The 18581-nt window shown below is 38.8% G+C and overlaps 1 pseudogene; it reads left to right on the forward strand.

Annotated features, from left to right (window-relative positions):
- The window catches only part of LOC149185869 (cullin-3A pseudogene), a 37408-nt pseudogene extending 19307 nt beyond the window's left edge, over nucleotides 1-18101 (forward strand).
- The last annotated feature ends 480 nt before the right edge of the window (nucleotides 18102-18581 follow it).

Consider the following 18581-nt stretch of genomic DNA (forward strand, 5'->3'; position numbering starts at 1 on the left):
TTAGGATAGGAGAAGGTGTATGAACATCATGATACAAGTTTTAATAACAATTATCTATGGAAATCATGAAATCCTGAAAACTGTTTTCAAAACCCTAGGAGAGGGAAATGAAATACAATTAAGAGAACTAAGAGATTAACTGAGTTTCATGAGAGGAGACCAACATGGATTTATTGCTACACAACCTGGATGTGATGAAAGAAATCACTGCAAAGAATTTTGCAGCCTTTGGATGAAAAACACAGTAGTGCCATGATTTGCGTAGCACAACATGAGGATTTGCGCAACACATAAGAGAAACTTGACTTGGGCATGCAAAAAATGATCTTTATTTGACAAATTCGACTTGTTTGGTTGGAGTAATGTCTTGGAAAATGGAATGAGCAAATGGAGAGTGAGTGGGACTCTTTTATAGATTGTGGAAATCAATTTTTCACTTACATGTGGTAGTGGACCCACCATCACTTTTCATAACTTGAATTTGATAATGCAGCTTCATGAATTTATGAAAGTATTTCATTAAAAATGAAATAAAAACATGATTTAAAAATTTTATTACCAACTTAACTTTTACTGCTCTATAAAATGGATTTTAATGGTGAAATGACCAGTTTTCAGACATTAACCTTATGACCTAGTGGTGACCTAGCATGGGCTTATGAGATGAATTATGACCATAATGACAATGGGACTCTTCTAACAGTAATTTGACTTGACCAAGATGGTATTAATTGACCATGGAACTAAAAGGAGTAGTAAAGACTAAACCTTCCTATCCAATGACCAAATTTTTATTGAAAAGCTATTTGAAACCATAAAAAATTGACCTGAAATCCTAATAAAAACTTTGTAAGAGCACAATTGATCACCAGTGACTGACATGACTGACATACACTAAGATTGGCTCTAGTTGGGGATGTCAGCTCCTGGAGGTGTCAAGAACACTGTAGACCACGTAGCCTTATTCATTGGGCAATGGAGTCAAAATGAAAAAGACCAAACTCAAACTAAAAACTGACTGACTATTTGAAATGACATGACCCTAAAGAAAATAAAACCAGCAGCTAATCAAAGAAGCCTTATGGCCTTCTCCTCGCACTTCAAACTCCTATGATAGCCACTTCACGCTTGGACATGAAATGTAAACTAGTATATACAATGATAATGAAAATTTGCAGAAATTTCTTTAGGTATGGTAGTGCTTGAGAAGCCTACCATTGATTGCTCCTCTCAAATAATCTTGCCCATTCATTTCCTCCAATAGATAAGCATTATTTCCTATCAAGGCTGAGATTTTGTACGGTCCTTTCGATAAATTTTCAAACTTGCCATGTTTTCCCTTTTCTTAATTTCTTGCATCCCAATGAAGAACCACATCACATAGGTTGAAATTGTCTTCTTTTGTCTTGCAATCATAAATCTTTTTTATTCTTTCCTGAGGTTTAGAAGTATTTTGAAAAACTTCTTCCCTAGTCTGCAGTAAATGGATCATCTAACTTATTATTTGTTGCATATCATTTGTTTCAATGTCCAATTCCCGCAAAATTTTCATGACTGGGATAGCAAGGGATGAGGGAAAAATAGTATCAATCCCGTACACCAACTAAAAAGGAGACAACTATGGATTTCTTGTTACTGACTATGTCTACCCATAAAGCATTAATGAGCTTTTTATGCCAATTTTTCTTATTGACCTCCAAAAATTTCTTGATGATGTTGATGAGAGATTTATTGGAAGATTCAGCTAGACCATTCCCTTGTGGGTGATAAGCAGTAGAATGCCCCAATGTAATATGGTGCTTATCACAAAACTCCACCATCTTCCTGGACTAAAAAGAAATAGTATTATCGCTGATTATCTTTTGCGGGCAGTGCAATCTAGACAATATAATTAGATTCAATAAACTAAATGATAACAAAATTAATATCTTGCCTGGTTGGAATTGTTTCAATCCATTTTTAAAAATAATCTGTGGCTATTTCTTCAAAATTGTCAAATGAATTCATCATATGATATGTCATGCCATGAGAGATGCCTCAACAAGTAGATCAAGCTTTTCTTTTTTCCTTTTGGGTTGTTAGGGTTTCCTTGAGACTTTTCTTCAATTGGTTGATTCTGACTTGGGATATCCTGTTTCTTGTGTAGTAATGCATAGCCATATGTATTTGCAAATTATTGTCCCTACTTTCCTTCGTGAGGAGCTTATCTAGGTGGCCATTGACCTTGTCAAGCCAATATACTCTGTCTGCATTGATCTCTTCAATAATTAAGTCATCTATAGTGATCTGACCTCTGGGTGGAGAAACTTGTTTTTGTAGCTCAAGGGCTCTCTTGAAGGCTCTTGTTCTTGGTCTCCCTAGTGTGCTTTGCTCTCCTTTGCCTTCTAAAACATCCAACTGAACAATTGATTTTCCCTTTACATCCTCTTTCTTCAAATAGGCTATGTGTTTGTTTTGGATCATTTGATTTACTTTCAATTGCATGTTTTCTTGTTCTAAGCATGATATTAAAGCATTTGCCTCTGTCAACTTGTCTTCTAACTTTTTTATCTCAACCTCCTTATCCCTTATGATTTTCTTTGCAACTCTGTCCTCATGGCCTTTCTCCACATCTGTGACATTGATACCTAGATCAGTGAATTCCTCATGTTGTGGGGATGCTCTCTGTTCACCTACTGGCCCTTTCAACTATATTTGGAGAAAACACAATCCTTTCACCTTTGGAGTAAGTCTTAGTCACTTCTGCCCTATAATTCCTCTTGATATTTTTGCTTGAAGAGGCAACCTCTTGATGTAAGGTGAGTTTGGAGGTGTTGATTCATCACTAGATATAGCTGGAGAAGATGGAGGAAAAGATGAATTTGAAAAGCCATCCCAAGACAAATTTACCTGTGCTAATTGATGAAAAACTAGAATTTTCACCAAGACATGATGAAATCGACTAGTATGATGATTTTCTCCCATATTTTGTACCCTTTCCATCATTTTTGTTAGGCTTTTGTACAGATAGTAAGACAAATTGAGTTGTTTAACACTAGTGAAATGCATCAAAAGCCTCATGTGGTATTGATACAACCGTGACTACCTGCCTTCACATGTAAAATATTTCATGATCAATTTCATGAGAGGGGCATATCTGTCCAGCAAATGTCTGAATGGAAAAACGTGTTTTGGAGTTTCCTTATATGGTGTTTTCAAGTACATATTGTATCTTTGAAGGTCAATATCTATTTTCTTGAACCAAATTTATCCAGTGTTTGGAATCCTCGTAGCTGTGGAGATGATTTTCCTTGAAACAATGAACTCAACTCCTGCTATAGTCACTTTATCCCTTCTTAATTTGGTGGCAAAAGTGTTGACACCTAATCTTCATGATTGGGGGAATTTGTAAATAAATAAATTAGGAATGTGAACAGTCATCGGGAGATGAACTGAACAATCACTCCTATTGTATATAACAATAACATACCTATGGAATAATAGACGTATCAGTTTTACTGCCTTTGGAGAGTTACTGCCTGGCCTGACATGGTATCAGAGCCAGCTTCTGTTCTTTGTAACTCCCTCCTGCATAGTCTGCTCATATTCTGCCCATGTTCTACAGGTTGACATGTCTGTCATATCCCTGCGAAATATCAATCATTGTTCAATAATATCGTTGTGTGTGAGTTCCATTTTGCTATGCGTTGTGAGTCTCAACCCAAACCTGCGCCTGCCTGTCTTCTAAATACAATAATCGCTCTCTGGATAGAGAACTGAATAGTCAGACCATGTCATAAACATTTCAAAAGGGCGTTATTCCTCCATTGCATGAATTGCTTCAAGCTACACCTCCATTGATTATACTCTGCGGATTCTCACATATCACCTGCGCCTCCAATAATTATTCTGTGTGGATCTTGCAAGTTTGAGTCTTGGCCACTGTTTGAGCCTTTTTTGTATCTTCGTTGCCCGTATGCCTTGATCTTCGTTGATCGAACTCGACATTTTTTTTCTCCCTGGATTTAGTCATAGCAATAAATTTGTGCTACTTGTGTGAACTGATGTCTCAATTTTCTGAGTCAAATGATTAATGGTGTCCCTGTATGCAGAATGGTGTCTCGATTTTCTGAGTCGAATGGTTAATGGTGGTGCAGCGGAATGTATACACAACAAAGTTATATTAAATGACTTCCCATTAACATTATTTTTCATCGTCGAAACTCTGTTCAGACGTATTAACATATGTCTGTGGGTCTGTAATTTTTTTAACTATCTCCAACGGTTGAATCTGGAACCTGAAGCGTAGCATCTAGAACCTGAAGCATATGCGAACTTGAAGCGTAGCATTTGGAACCTGAAGCGTAGCATCTGGAACTTGAAGCATAGCATCTGGAACCTGACACTAGTAGATTCGGGTCTACGTCAACGGAGTTTGCTGCAAACCTTGTAGATTTTGGATATGAGAAACATTTCTGTGACAGGATGCAACGATGGTTTCGACAACAATATCAAGTAGAGCTGTCTCAACTTGGTATATGGCTGTACATGTGGTCAACACTATAATCTTTCTGAGAAAAAAATATTTTCTTTATAGAATCTAACTGAACACTTTGTAGCAGAGCTCTAAGATAAATAAGTTAAGCATCTCCAACATGGAAGATCGATGTTATAACTGACAATGGTTGAAGCTAAATTTGAATTTGTGCTGATTTTTTATGTTAATTCAATACAAAATATTGGAGATTTGTTTATTTCAATGGTATGAAAATCTGACATGGTATGTTGGATGCTTTTATCAAACATTAGAGGGATTTGAATAAAATATAGTGCATAAAGTTGTAGCGTAAGGAAGAGATTTGAAATCCTTTGAGAATGCCTTTTTGAGTGAAATTTCACTGTATATCAGCAGAAGTTTTTTTTTTTTTATCAGCAGAAGTATTTTTTACAGAATGCATTCAATCATCTCTATGGTAGGAATAGTTCTCACTGGCAAGGAGAACTATCCTGAATGGTCCCGGATGATAAAACACACCCTCATATTCAATGAGTTGTGGAAAGGAGTGTGTGTCGGAGAAGCAGACAGTGACCCAGTGTAGCCTACATCAGGCAAAGAGCTCATCATTTGGGAAAACAAGAACAGCAAAGCCTATGCATTAATCGCAACATCTATAAATGAAGAGGTGAGTCGCCATATTTCATCATATTCAACTGCCTTTGAAGCTTTACAAAAGCTGAAAGAACTCTATGACTCACATTCTGCACTTGAAGTTTTTCAGCTCATGATTAAACTCTTCACTCTTGAACTAAAAAATAATGATCCTCTTGCTCTTGCATCTGAAGTAAAGTCTATAATGCATGATATCAAATCCACTAAGTTTGAGCTGGATATCCCTCTTATTGATTTTCTCAAGGCACTCTATCCTACCTACTCCAATTATCTTGAGTCTTTACAAGCAAATGGAAATCTTAAAGATATAACCTTTGACTCTCTTGTGAAAACGTTTGCTGAAAGAGAGAAAGCCTTTGGAAAGAAGACCGCCCCTGAATCTTCTGAAGAGACTGTGTGCCTTGCTCATAAAGAAAAGCATCCTGCTCAAGATTCTACAAGAGGAAGAGGTGGACGAAGAGGAAGAGGAAGATACTTCAGAGGCAGGGGGGGCAGACATTCTCAAGGAGAAAAGGCAGACTTACACTACATTCGCTACAAAAGAAATGGATCACATGATGCTTCTACATGCAAGCTACCATGGGAAAAAAAATTGAACAGAAAAGAAACCAACAGAAAGGTAAAACTGATGATACAGACAAAGGTAAAGCACCTGAATCCACTCACTGTATTGAGGCACAATGTAACATTGAAGTAAATGAAGATTTGTTTAATGCTTCACTTGCTTCTTCGAAAAATGATTGGTTGCTTGATTCAGGAGCAACCTGTCATATGACTCATAGAAAAGATTTTTTTGAAGATTTCACTAATAATGTTGATGGAGCAGTATACTTTGCAGATCAGTCAAAAATCAAGCCATCAGGGCTTGGCACAATCAGGCTTAAACTGCCTGGTCTTCCAGAATTTCTTCTGGATCATGTTCTATAACTCCCACAGCTCAAAAGAAACTTGCTGTCCTTGGTTCACATCCACCAACAAGGTCACTCCATTCATATGTTTGATGGCAAGCTTGAGGTAAGAAAAGCATCTGACCACTCACTTGTCATGAGGGGAATAGAAGAAGAAAGGATTCTCAAACTGCAAGGAACCTCTGCTCATGCACAAAATTTCTCATATATTTCTCATCATGAAGAAGGTACACTTCCATCAAGTTTATTATGGCATGCTAGATTTGGACATTTAAACTATGACCGTCTCCACTTATTGAAGAAAAATGGTGTTGCTGGTTTGCCTACAATTCCTAGGAAACATAAGCAATGTGATGCTTGCATTCTAGGAAAGCATAGCAAACAGTCTTTTCATGATTCACATTCAAGAGCACATAGGAAGATTGAACTCATTCATTCAGATTTATGTGGTCCAATGCCTGTTACTTCTGCAAATGGAAATAAATATATCATGAAATTTATTGATGATTACACCAGAATGTGTTGGGTTTATTTATTGAAGAACAAATCTGATGCCTTTCAAACATTCAAGAATTTTCATAAATGGATTGAAAATGATGCACAATCTCATATTGGGTCTATTCACACTGATAATGGAAAAGAATATACATCAAATGAATTTGAAAACTATCTTCGCCAACATGGGATCAAACATCAAACAACTGTGCCTTATAATCCCCAACAGAATGGTGTAGCTGAAAGAATGAATAGAACAATCTTGAATATGGTATGATCCATGCTTTTCTTCAAAAATGTAAAGATAATGTTTTGGGCTGATGCTATTCTATGTGCTGCATATATAAAGAATAGATGTCCATCTAATGCTATAAGAAACAAGACTCCTTATGAATTGTGGTATGGACATGCTCCTTCGATAAAACATCTCAGGATCTTTGGTTCCACCTGTTATGGTTTGATACCAAAGGTACATAGAAACAAACTTGGTGCTAGAAGTCGTAAGTATATCTTCTTGGGGTATTCAAACACCTCCAAAGCATACTGCCTCTATGATGAATTAAACAAAAAGTTTGTTGTATCTAGAGATGTAATTTTTCTTGAATCATCCAAATCTGACAATGTTGTTGAGCGGTAACTTTATCGCTTGGATAGATTCACAAAAACTAAATCATTTCAAGAATTTGATAATCAGATTCCACATCTTGAAGGGGGGATTCCTATACTAGATCAACATGTGGAATCTTATTATGAAGAACACTCTCCCCCGAATGAAACAGATGATGCTTTAAGTGATGTAATTGATAGAATTGGGAGACTCAATCTTGATTCAGTCCAACTCAATCAACAGAGCAGCCTGGACCATCTCAGAAAGGTCCTCCAAAGTGGCTAACAAAGACACTTGAAAGTGTTCATCCTGATGAAATTGGAAAAACAGGAACCAGAAATTCAAACTGACAAAATGGAGGTGATGTAGATGACTCTAATTCACCTGTTGATATGGATGTTACTTATGATTGTGAATTGAACTTGTCTACAGATTTTGAACCAACTTCCTTCAAAGAAGCTGTTTCTCATGATGAATGGAAAGAAGCGATGCAAAAGGAGTATGATGCCCTCATAAAGAATGGCACTTGGAAGCTGGTTGATCCTCCATTTGGAACCAAACCAATTGGCTGCAAGTGGGTCTACAAGAACAAGTACAAAGCTGATGGCTCACTTGACAAGCACAAAGCTAGGCTTGTGGCAAAAGGTTTTGCACAGAAGGAAGGGGTTGATTATGAGGAAACTTTTGCCCCCACAGCAAAATGGGCCACCATCCGGACACTCTTTGCACTAGCAGCTCAGACCGGTTGGAAAGTCCATCAAATGGATGTAAAAACTGCCTTCTTGAATGGAGATCTAAAAGAGAATTTTTTTATGTCATAGCCTGAAGGATTTGCTGTGAAAGGACATGAACATAAAGTATGCAAACTTGTGAAGTCCTTGTATGGCCTCAAACAAGCACCATGAGCCTAGTATGAAAAACTAACTGAGCATCTTTTGAAACTCAACTTCAATCATTTTGATCTTGATGATGCAACTTTATGTGTCAAGAAAGTTGGCAAAACAGTTGTATATCTTGTGGTATATGTAGATGATCTTTTAATGACAAGGAACAATGAAAGCTACATTGCATCCATAAAGAAGGAATTGGGGAAAAGTTTTGAAATGACTGATTTGGGCTATGTTCATTACTATCTTGGCATTGAAGTAACCCAACATCCAAAATCCATATTTCTTTCTCAAAAGAAATACATTGGAGATTTGTTAAACAGATTTTGCATGACAAAGTGCAATCCTCTTTCTACTCCAATGGAACAAAACTTAAAGCTCACATCTATTGAAGGAAAGGAATTTGAGGATGCAACAAAGTATAGATAGCTTGTAGGAAGTCTCATCTACCTCATTACTACCAGACCAGACATTTCATTTGCTGTTGGAATCCTCTCCAGGTTTATGGAAAAGCCTTGTGAGGGGCATTGGTCTACTGCAAAAAGAGTTCTAAGGTACTTGAAGGGAACTCAAGATCTTGGAATCAAGTATACATAGGTGGACGACTTCAGCTTGATTGGATACTCTGATTCAGACTTTGATGGAGACAAAGAAACTGGGGTATCTACTTCAGGATATGCTATGAGTCTTGGATCATCTGCTGTCTCCTGGAGATCACGCAAACAATCAGTTCCAACAGATTCCACAACAGAAGCAGAATACGTGGCAACAGCTGAAGCAACAAAAGGAATTGTGTGGCTGAGGAAAATTCTTGAAGATTTGTAGGTACAACAAGTACAATCAACTCCACTCATGATTGATAACACCTCTGCAATAAAGTTGGCCAAGAACCCAAAGTTCCATGATCGAACAAAGCATATCAATACCAAATATCATCTGATTCGACATCATGTTGAGGCCAAAACAATCCATCTTCGTCATTGTTCCACAATGATCAAATTGCAGACATCTTCACCAAAGCACTTGGAAAGGAAAAGCTTGAACGATTTAGAATGATGCTTGGACTCACCAACATCCCTTCAGATTAAGGGGGGGAATGTTGACACCTAATCTTCATGATTGGGGGAATTTGTAAATAAATAAATTAGGAATGTGAACAGTCATCGGGAGATGAACTGAACAATCACTCCTATTGTATATAACAATAACCTACCTATGGAATAATAGATGAATCAGTTTTACTGCCTTTGGAGAGTTACTGCCTGGCCTGACAAAAAGCACTGGTCAGTTGATCATGAAACTTTAGTTTCTCAATTCTCTGGAAAAAGGAAAGACAGCTTGCATCTTCAAATGATTTTCTAATGAAAGCAAATGATAGGATCTCTTGATTTGAAGTAGGTTCATATTTGATGACCTGCCCTCCTCTATGTGTCTTTTGTTCAAAGGTTTTAGATTCCATGATGACACCTAGATCTATAGGAGAGAAACTAGGGTTTTACTTGTAGGAAAATAAGTGGATTTTGATAGCTGTGAGGAAATTAGGGAAATGAAAGGACAAGGAATTGGTAAAATTCTGGGAAAATTTTGGAGGATAGTGAGGGATGTTATGGAGATAAGGATGGTGGAATTTTAGAATTTGGGTCAAGGGAGGGGTTTCAAAGAAGAGGAACACAATTCAAGGTTAGGAAAGTGTACTCTGGCTAGGGTTTATGTAAAAATGATGGAATTTAAGGAGGGGTTTGATAGAGGGTGTCTAGGAAGGTGTGATTAGGATAGGAGAAGGTGTATGAACATCAGGATACAAGTTTTAATAACAATTAAATATGGAAATCATGAAATCAGGAAAACTGTTTTTAAAACCATAGGAGAGGGAAATGAAATATATAAACATAATTAAGAGAATTAAGAGATTAGCTGAGTTTCATGAGAGGTCACCAACCTGGATTTACTGCAACACAACCTGGATGTGATGAAATAAATCACTTCAAAGAAGTTTGCAGCCTTTGGATGAAAAACACAACAGTGCCATGATTTCCGTAGCACAACATGACGATTTGCACAACACATAAGAGAAAATTGACTTGGGAATGCAAAAAATGATATTTATCTGATAAATTCGACTTTTTTGGTTGGAGTAATGTCTTGGAAAATGGAATGAGCAAATGGAGAGTGAGTGGGACTTTTTTATATCTTGTGGAAATCAATTTTTTCACTTACATGTGGTAGTGGACCCACCATCACTTTTCATAACTTGACTTTGATAATGCAGCGTCATGACTTTATGAAAGTATTTCTTAAAAATGAAATAAAAACGTGATATAAAACTTTTATTACCAACTTAACTTTTACTACTTTATAAAATGGATTTCAATGGTGAAATGATCAGTTTTCAAAAATTAACCTTATGACCTAGTGGTGACCTAGCATGGTTTATGAGATGAATTATGACCATAATGATAATGGGACTCTTGTAACAATAATTTGACTTGACCAAGATGGTATTAATTGACCATGGAACTGAAAGGAGTAGTAAAGGCTGAACCTTCCTAACTAGTGACCAAATTTTTATTGAAAAGTTATTTGAAACCATAAAATTTTGACCCGAAACTCTAACAATTGATCACGATGACTGACATGATTGACAGATACTAACATTGGCTCCATCTGGAGATGGCATCTCCTTGGAGGTGTCAAGAACACCATAGACAAGGTAGCTCATTCATTGGGAAATGGAGTCAAAATGCAAAAGACCAAACTCAAACTAAAAACTGACTGATTATTTAAAATGACATGACCCTAAAAAAATAAAATCAGCAACTGATCAAAGAAGCCTTATGGCCTTCTCCTTGGGCTTCAAACTCCTATGATAGCCACTGATGAGCCCCAAAAATGGACAATTATTTGGGCTCATTCAACCTCCTAATTTGACTTAATCCACCATTCTCATTAGTTTATTGCATGTTTTTGATTATATTTATGTTAATAGAGTGAATTTGGTTAGTCATTATGCCAACAAGTCTAATGGGTGCTTTGTGTAGCATTTTTGGTCAACTTGGAGACAAAATTGAAGGTCTTAATGAGCACTTGGCAGCCAAATTCGTGGGAGAACAAGCTAGAGGATTTGTAGGAAGGTGTCCCCTTCATTTATGGGCCCTTACCTCGAATTCTCCACCATCAGCTCGGAGTTCAAAGGCCACCAAATCAATGAGCACAAGGGCAGCCAAGCAAGTCAAGTAGGACTGCTGTTAACTACAAGTCTTGGGCAGCCAAGTCCCTAAATTTTAGGAGGACTGTTGGGTCCTCAAATTGTATAAATAAGAAGGCTTAGGGCCTCATTTTGGTTAGCTAGTTGGTAGTCATTTTTGTAGCTAGTAGTTAGTCAATTTGGGTTTTTGCTCTTTGTAAGCCAGTTTTGGCATGACATTAGACTCTTGATTATGAATAAAGGCAAGCAGATTTGGATCTAATTCTGAGTTTTTAAGGGAGCTATAGCTCTCAAGTTAGGGCCCAACCTGAGAGCAATAGACCTCCTCTTCCTTGTATTATTACTTGTTTTCCTTTCAGCACTTTATTCCTTTGTTTTGACATGCATTTAGAATTTACAGTCTGCTGATTTGATTTCTTTTATGTGATTGAGTAGGATTAGTTTACAGTTCAAGTGCTTTTAGTTGCTTAGATTAGAGTAGGAGGATTGTAATTCATTAGAGCTCCAAAAAAGGTTGATAGTGAACTCGCTGCCATCTCTGTTTAGAGATTGGAGGTGTGGGTTGTACCAACCACCAAAAAAACGCAGTCTTATGCTTTCATGCAAGCTGCCACACAGTCATTTCAATTGTAGATCCATTTATGCATTCTGATCTTGAGCACTACTGCTTCGTTCCAACACAATGCACGATTTTTCTCCACACTTTACATTGCTGTTCATTGGGTTAATAACACAATTACAATAGGTTGATGGAATTCTAGGTTTTGTGCAAGATATAGAGGATTTGTTTCTTTTACACTGCATAGCATCACTTTATCGTGTTCTTCTTCTTCTCAACCACGCCTGAAGCCACTTTCTCGACCTCTGTTCAGCTCATTAGCCTTCCAACCCTTCTACTTCTCACGTAGCTCCATCGTTTTAACTTCTCATTGCTTCCACCCTTCTATCCACCAACCAACTTCGTGCACTCTTTCTCCATCTTATTTCTCTGCCCCTGAGCCATCACAAGCTCCATCTCCATCTTACCTATCCACCCATACCGCTCCATCACTTCACCATCACCCAAAACTCCCCCGGTAGGACATCCTGTAGAAGTTAGCAGACTTCCTGTAGAATTCCTGAGTTTCCTGTAGGATCCCTTGCAGACATCCTGTAGAAGCCTGCAAACTCGGTTGCCGAGCACCTGAACATTGTGGACTTCTATGGACTGACGCTAGGGATCCCCTGGGACCTCTCCTAGCCCTCCTGACTTTTCCCAAGCTTTCTCTCCCTTCGCACCACCTCTGCACAGCCAAACCCTAATAAGAAACAAAACCATAATCACTCCAACCACTTAAGCAAAAATACAAAAACAATGTTCTTTTCAATGGAAGTAGTTTAAGTTCATGCATTTCATATCACTAGCAGTAATGGCATCATTCTTAGACACTTGCACTCCAACCATTGCATCATAGAGATTAAGCTAGTCAGATTAGGGTTTACTAGGGTTTCCATGTTTTGGTTGGCTTTCAGTTCATTTTTGCAAAGTAGATTAATTTCCTTTGAGATAGCCTTCGTCCATCATTTAGAAAGCTTCTTCTGAGAGCATATAGAAGTTGGCTTGAGCCCTAGCGGACTTGTGCCAGCTGACCAAGTGACAGCTGTGACAAGAGCTAGTACTTGTGCATACAGCACCGTCGCTTCCAAGTTTGTACGAACTATCGGGTTGATAAAATTAGAGATAGGAAGCCCCAGGAGTTGTAGCATTATTGCTACAATACTAGAGCCCACCATCTTTTTGGCGCCGTTGCCGGGAAAGCGTTAGAGTATTAGTAATTGTTGCTTTTCTTCTATTTTCTTACTCTTGCCTTCTGCTAAGTAGTTTATTTCATTTCCATTCTGCAAAAGTAGCATAGACATTTCCTGCTTTCATAGATTAGCATTTCCTGCTTTCATAGATTAGCATTTCCGTTCTGCCATTTCATTTCTGCAAGCGTAGATTAGTGTTTCAATTCCGAAAGCGTAGCCTAGCATTTCATTCCTGCAATTTCATTTGAGCAAAATAGATTAGTCCTTTCCTGCTTTCATTTCATTTCCGCATTTTCATTTTAGCAAGATAGTTAGTTGCAGCTCAACATATTTCAGTTTTACATGTAGAAGTAGAAAAAAGAAAAAAATCAACCAAAAAGATTTCATTTCATGTCTTGTAGGAGTAGAGATAAGTTAGAAAAATGATTGCACAACACCCCCACTGCTTCACACAGCCAACGTTCTCTCTTCTTCGATGGCTGTGATTAAAGAACCCCTGGGTGGACATCAAGACATATTTGAAGAACCTCTAGGGGAGAAGAAGAAGAAAACATTCCTCTGGAGCAAATGGCTACAAGCAGAGATGTTGGGAGCAACATCTTGTCCAAAGATGAATTTGAAAATCAGATCAAAGATTTCAAGAGTGATATGAGGCAGTTTCTTGCCATGCAACTGGATACCTTGCGGATCCAACAGAAGCAAGAGGAAGACAAGAGGGCTTTGGTCATTTTTTGTCCTAGGTGCACTAGAAAGCATCCTAGGAACGAATGTCCATTGTACTCCATAGAAGTGTGTTTTGTCTGTGAAGAATACCATCCTACAGATCAGTGCCCTTCCTTACCCAGATTCAAAGCTGCATATCAGAGAGCCAAAGGAGCCACTGAATCACTCTATTACATGAACCAAAGTTGGCCGCATGGACCTAGATCTTACCAGCAGGAACTGCAAGGGACACCCAAGACCTATTATGACCCCTATCAAACCACTTTCATGCCTTCTTGGGGTCCCCCTGCTCATCCTTCCTGGTCTACCCCTCCTCCTTGGTCATATTCTCCTTGTTCCTTCACAGATCCATATTATTCCCAACCAGTTGCTCATTCATTTCACTCTTATGCTCAGCCACAGCCTCAGTGGAATGCACCTTATCAGGAGTGGAGGCCCCAGTACAACTCTCATCCCGCTCATGTTCCTCCACCACCTGCTCATCCACAACCATCGCCTCCTCCTCCACCAAGGCAACCCCAAATGCCTACCCAACCACAATTCCATCCACCTCCATCTCAATTTCACACCTCCACTCAACTACCCATACCATTTCCAAAGCCATACCATGGAGTAGCTCAACCCCATTGCAAATCTGAGGCACAACATATCCAAACAACTCCTCTTGAGCCTAATGATCTTCACCAAAGCTCAGGAAGAGTGTTGCAAAGCAGAGATTCTATTGACAACATTGAAGGACCAAAGGAAAAAGAAGGTTCCAAAGAGGAGATCAAAGAACCATGGGCTGCACTTGATTAAGAGAAGAGATCTAAATCAGAGATCGAGAAAGTTCCCTCATGGTTATCATCAAATCCTCCATGTACTCAAGAGAAAGATCAACAAAAAGAGGAAGATCAAAAGGTCATGATAGAAGGTGACATGAAGAATGATCCAAATCAGCAAGATGACCAAGGATATCAAAGCTATATTGAGATATGGTTTCAGAAGGTCACTAAGTTGCAGCGGTACTTTCTTCCTCAGCTATGTTTGATCCCTTCAAAGTCAGATCATTTGGTCTCTAAAGTCCGGATAGTTGTCCAAGCATGCATTTCAAGCCTTCACATCATTTTTTCTCTAATCTCGATGTGCACATGGCTCCATTGGAAGTATTCTTATACTTGAAAATGATTTTGTTTTTCAAGTAGGGTAGGGTAGAAAAAAAAAAAAGAAAAAAAAGAGAAAAAAAAAGAAAAAAGAAAAATGAAAATAAGATGAAAATAAAAATCTAAGGTGAAAACCTCCTCGGAGGCGCCTTAGATTGGCTCATTGATTGAAAACCTCCATGAGGCGGTCAATGGGTTAGAAAAAAAAAAGAGAAAAGAGAATAAGATCTTTGGGTGAAAACCTCCCTTGGAGGCGCCCAAGGCAGGAAATTAGGGTGAAAACCTCCATGAGGCGCCCTAGTTGTTTTTCAAAAAAAAAAAAAAAGAAAAAGAAAAAGAAAAATAAAGCTAATCTCCATTGAATAATTTCATGTTGCAGCAATGACATTGCAGGTTGCAAGAAGGACGTTTCATGACAGGAGGAGCACTCAAATCAAGGTTAAAGGAATCTTTTTTGTGCCTTCTACAGGAAGCTCTGTATTTCTACAGGAAACATCCTGTAGAACCTTTGGACGAGCCAAATCCAATTTCAAAAGTGAATCTGATGGTGGGAATCTGTTGATTAGGCCTACAAGCACTTGTGTGTCCATCCCTTGCCTTTCTCCATCATTTTTTCCACCTCATTGTGCTTCTCATTGTGCTTCTACAGGAACTTCCTGTAGAAATTGTGGGAAACTAGACATGGATTTCAAAAAGTGGTTTGGCGAACATGGTAGCTTCCTCAAGGGTTCAGAAGCCCTCATGCAATCTTCCAACTCCTCCTCCATCATCTCCATACCTGCATCACAGCCCAAGCTCAATTTTCCTTTCCATGCAAACACTTGCAAAATGCCTTGAAGAAAAAAACACATGGAACAAAATTTGTTTTTGCCATAACTTGAAAACCATGCATCCATTTGACAAACCGTTTTATGGGGAATTATACAAGGGTGATGGAAACATGCTTGAGCAGTTTCAGCCAATTCCGGTGCACGGTTCCCAAGAAATCAGCCTCCATCACCATCAACTATTTTTGCGTTTTCTCCATATCCGTGCATCCATTTTAAAGCCTGTTTCATGGGGAGATGCACATGGGTGATAATAGCCTACCCCAGTAGTTTCAGTCGATTCCGATGCACGGTTTCCGAGAAATCGAGCTCTGAAATCTTCAGCCATTTTCCATTTTTCTCGAAATCCGTGCATCCATTGATCACGATTTGGCTATGGGAGATGCATAATGATGATAGGAACATGCTAACCGAGTTTCAGATCAATCCGGTTTACCGTTTGAGAGCAATGGCGAAAACAAGTTCTGATTTTGTGACCATGCAGCAGTGGCAGCTTGAACGTGCAGATTTGAACGTGGAAACAATTGCCTGGAGCTTAGATCAGGCTAGAGGACACCTGCACAAGGAAAAAACAATCAAATATTAGCAGCCAAGCCACATGCAATCAGAAAAACCAATGCATGCAGCAATGACAGGCCACAGCAGCCATTCAACTTCGAGGTATGTGACTGAACCTCATTCTTCTATTGCATAAATTTAATTTCAAAACTGCATGAATTAATGGAATGGTGGGATTAAGCCACGAATTATCAAGGTTAAGCTGATTGTTCAGCCGGCAGGCACGCAGTACACGTGGACAGTTGACTCACGTGGAAATTTAAAAAACATGAAGTGTTGGCTGTTTGAACTCCAGTGCAACTAATGGTGAGTGATTACAGGTAGAGAACTACAGTTCATAATTACACTACAGTGAGGAACAACACTTCTAGCTGCATGAGGCCACGTACACTTGGCCACTTCTCTCTCTCACGTGAATCACACCTCAATTAAAGTTGCTCGGCTGACTCTCACCATTCGCTGATTAATTTTTCCACGTTCTTGACAACAACCAATGCAATACATCCAACCCTGAGACGCTGCAACTCTGATCTTTTTGTTTTGGCTACTTTCTGTGGTGTAGTCATAAACAAGCCTTCCATCATCCAGTCTACTGTCATCATCATGTGGGACTGAATATTTGCAAGCTTTGGGGATAAGGATTGGTTTTAGTAACAATCTCTTCCCAAAAAGACCACCAATTCTCAAACTGCTTCAATCCGTGCATGCTGCATTCTCTGTGTGCTTTGACATTTTTTTTTACAAGTACCTGTGCAACAAAGTGAAAAATGAACAAGTACTCATGGAACTCCAGAGACGCTGAAAGATTCAGTTGACTTTGTGCAACACCTTCTTGATAAGTATGACAAAATTATTAGCATGGCATTTAGCAATGATAAAACTTTCCAAAATGCTTTGAATTCATCATTTGAATTCTTTATTAATTTGAATACAATGTCACCAGAATATATTTCTTTGTTTGTTGATGATAAACTTCGGAAGGGTCTAAAAGGAGTCAGCGAAGAGGATGAAGAAGTAATACTTGACAAGGGAAAACTGTTTCAGATGATGCTGAGAGGAGTCTAATTGTGAAATTGAAGACAGAATGTGGTTATCAGTTCACTTCGAAGTTGGAAGGTATGTTTACAGATATGAAGACTTCCAGGGACACTATGCAAGGCTTCAATGCATTGCTGGCTGGCTCCAATGAAGTCAGCGAAGAGCCTACTTTGGCCGTGCAAGTTCTCACAACAGGTTCATGGCCAACACAGCCAGGTGCATGTTGCAACCTGCCCACAGAAATCTGGGCTGTGTGTGAAAGGTTTAAGGGATACTATCTCAACACACACACTGGTCGGAGATTGACATGGCAGACTAACATGGGAACTGCAGACCTAAAAGCAACCTTTGGTAAATCTAGGAAACATGAACTTAATGTTTCCACTTATCAGATGTGTATTCTAATGCTGTTTAATTCAGCAGATTGTCTGAGCTATAAAGAAATTGAACAGGCAACAGATATCCTAGCTGCAGACCTAAAAAGGTGCTTGCAATCTCTTGCCTGTGTAAAGGGAAAATGTACTGCGTAAAGAACCTATGGGCAGGGATATAGGTGAAAAAGATACATTCCAGTTCAATGACAGTTTCACCAGCAAGTTTTACAAGGTGAAAATAGGAACAGTGGCTGCACAAAAAGAAAAGAACCACTCAGCACTAGAGGTAGAAATAAGACGTAGAGATGGAAGAACAACTATTCATGTCATCATCGATAGTTGTGAATGCCCCAATGCACAACAGCTCTCCTCGCATCCGAGATCAAAGAGAAAGATGTAATATCGAAAGCTTGATCTGGACTAGAAAGTAGTCAACACAAATGCCAAGGGAGAAGCGGTTGCAAGCACGAGCAGAGAAGACTGAAAAAGGCCAAACAAGTAGGGACACACCCAAGGCAGCCACAACATAGTTCAAGGAGAAGGCACCCCCAGCCAAGCAAGAAAAATCAGACTGTTTCTACAGGAAGACAGAGGACTGTTTCTACAGGAAGCTAGCAGACTGTTTCTACAGGAAGCCAGCGAACTGTTTCTACAGGAAGTTTGAAAAGAGGGAAGCCAAAGGAGGAATCGGCCGAGATGTTAGCCAAAGAAGCCACCAGGGCTATCAAAGATGAGGAGAGAGATTGGTTGCTCAGAGGATGAGCAACACTTTCAGTAGGGGGGTGATGATGAGCCCCAAAAATGGACAATTATTTGGGCTCATTCAACCTCCTAATTTGACTTAATCCACCATTCTCATTAGTTTATTGCATGTTTTCGA

The sequence above is a fragment of the Pinus tabuliformis genome, chromosome 3_1 (genome assembly GCF_031772625.1).
Source record: "Pinus tabuliformis cultivar Carrire ecotype Pingquan chromosome 3_1, CPIR1, whole genome shotgun sequence".
Classification (NCBI taxonomy): Eukaryota; Viridiplantae; Streptophyta; class Pinopsida; order Pinales; family Pinaceae; genus Pinus; species Pinus tabuliformis.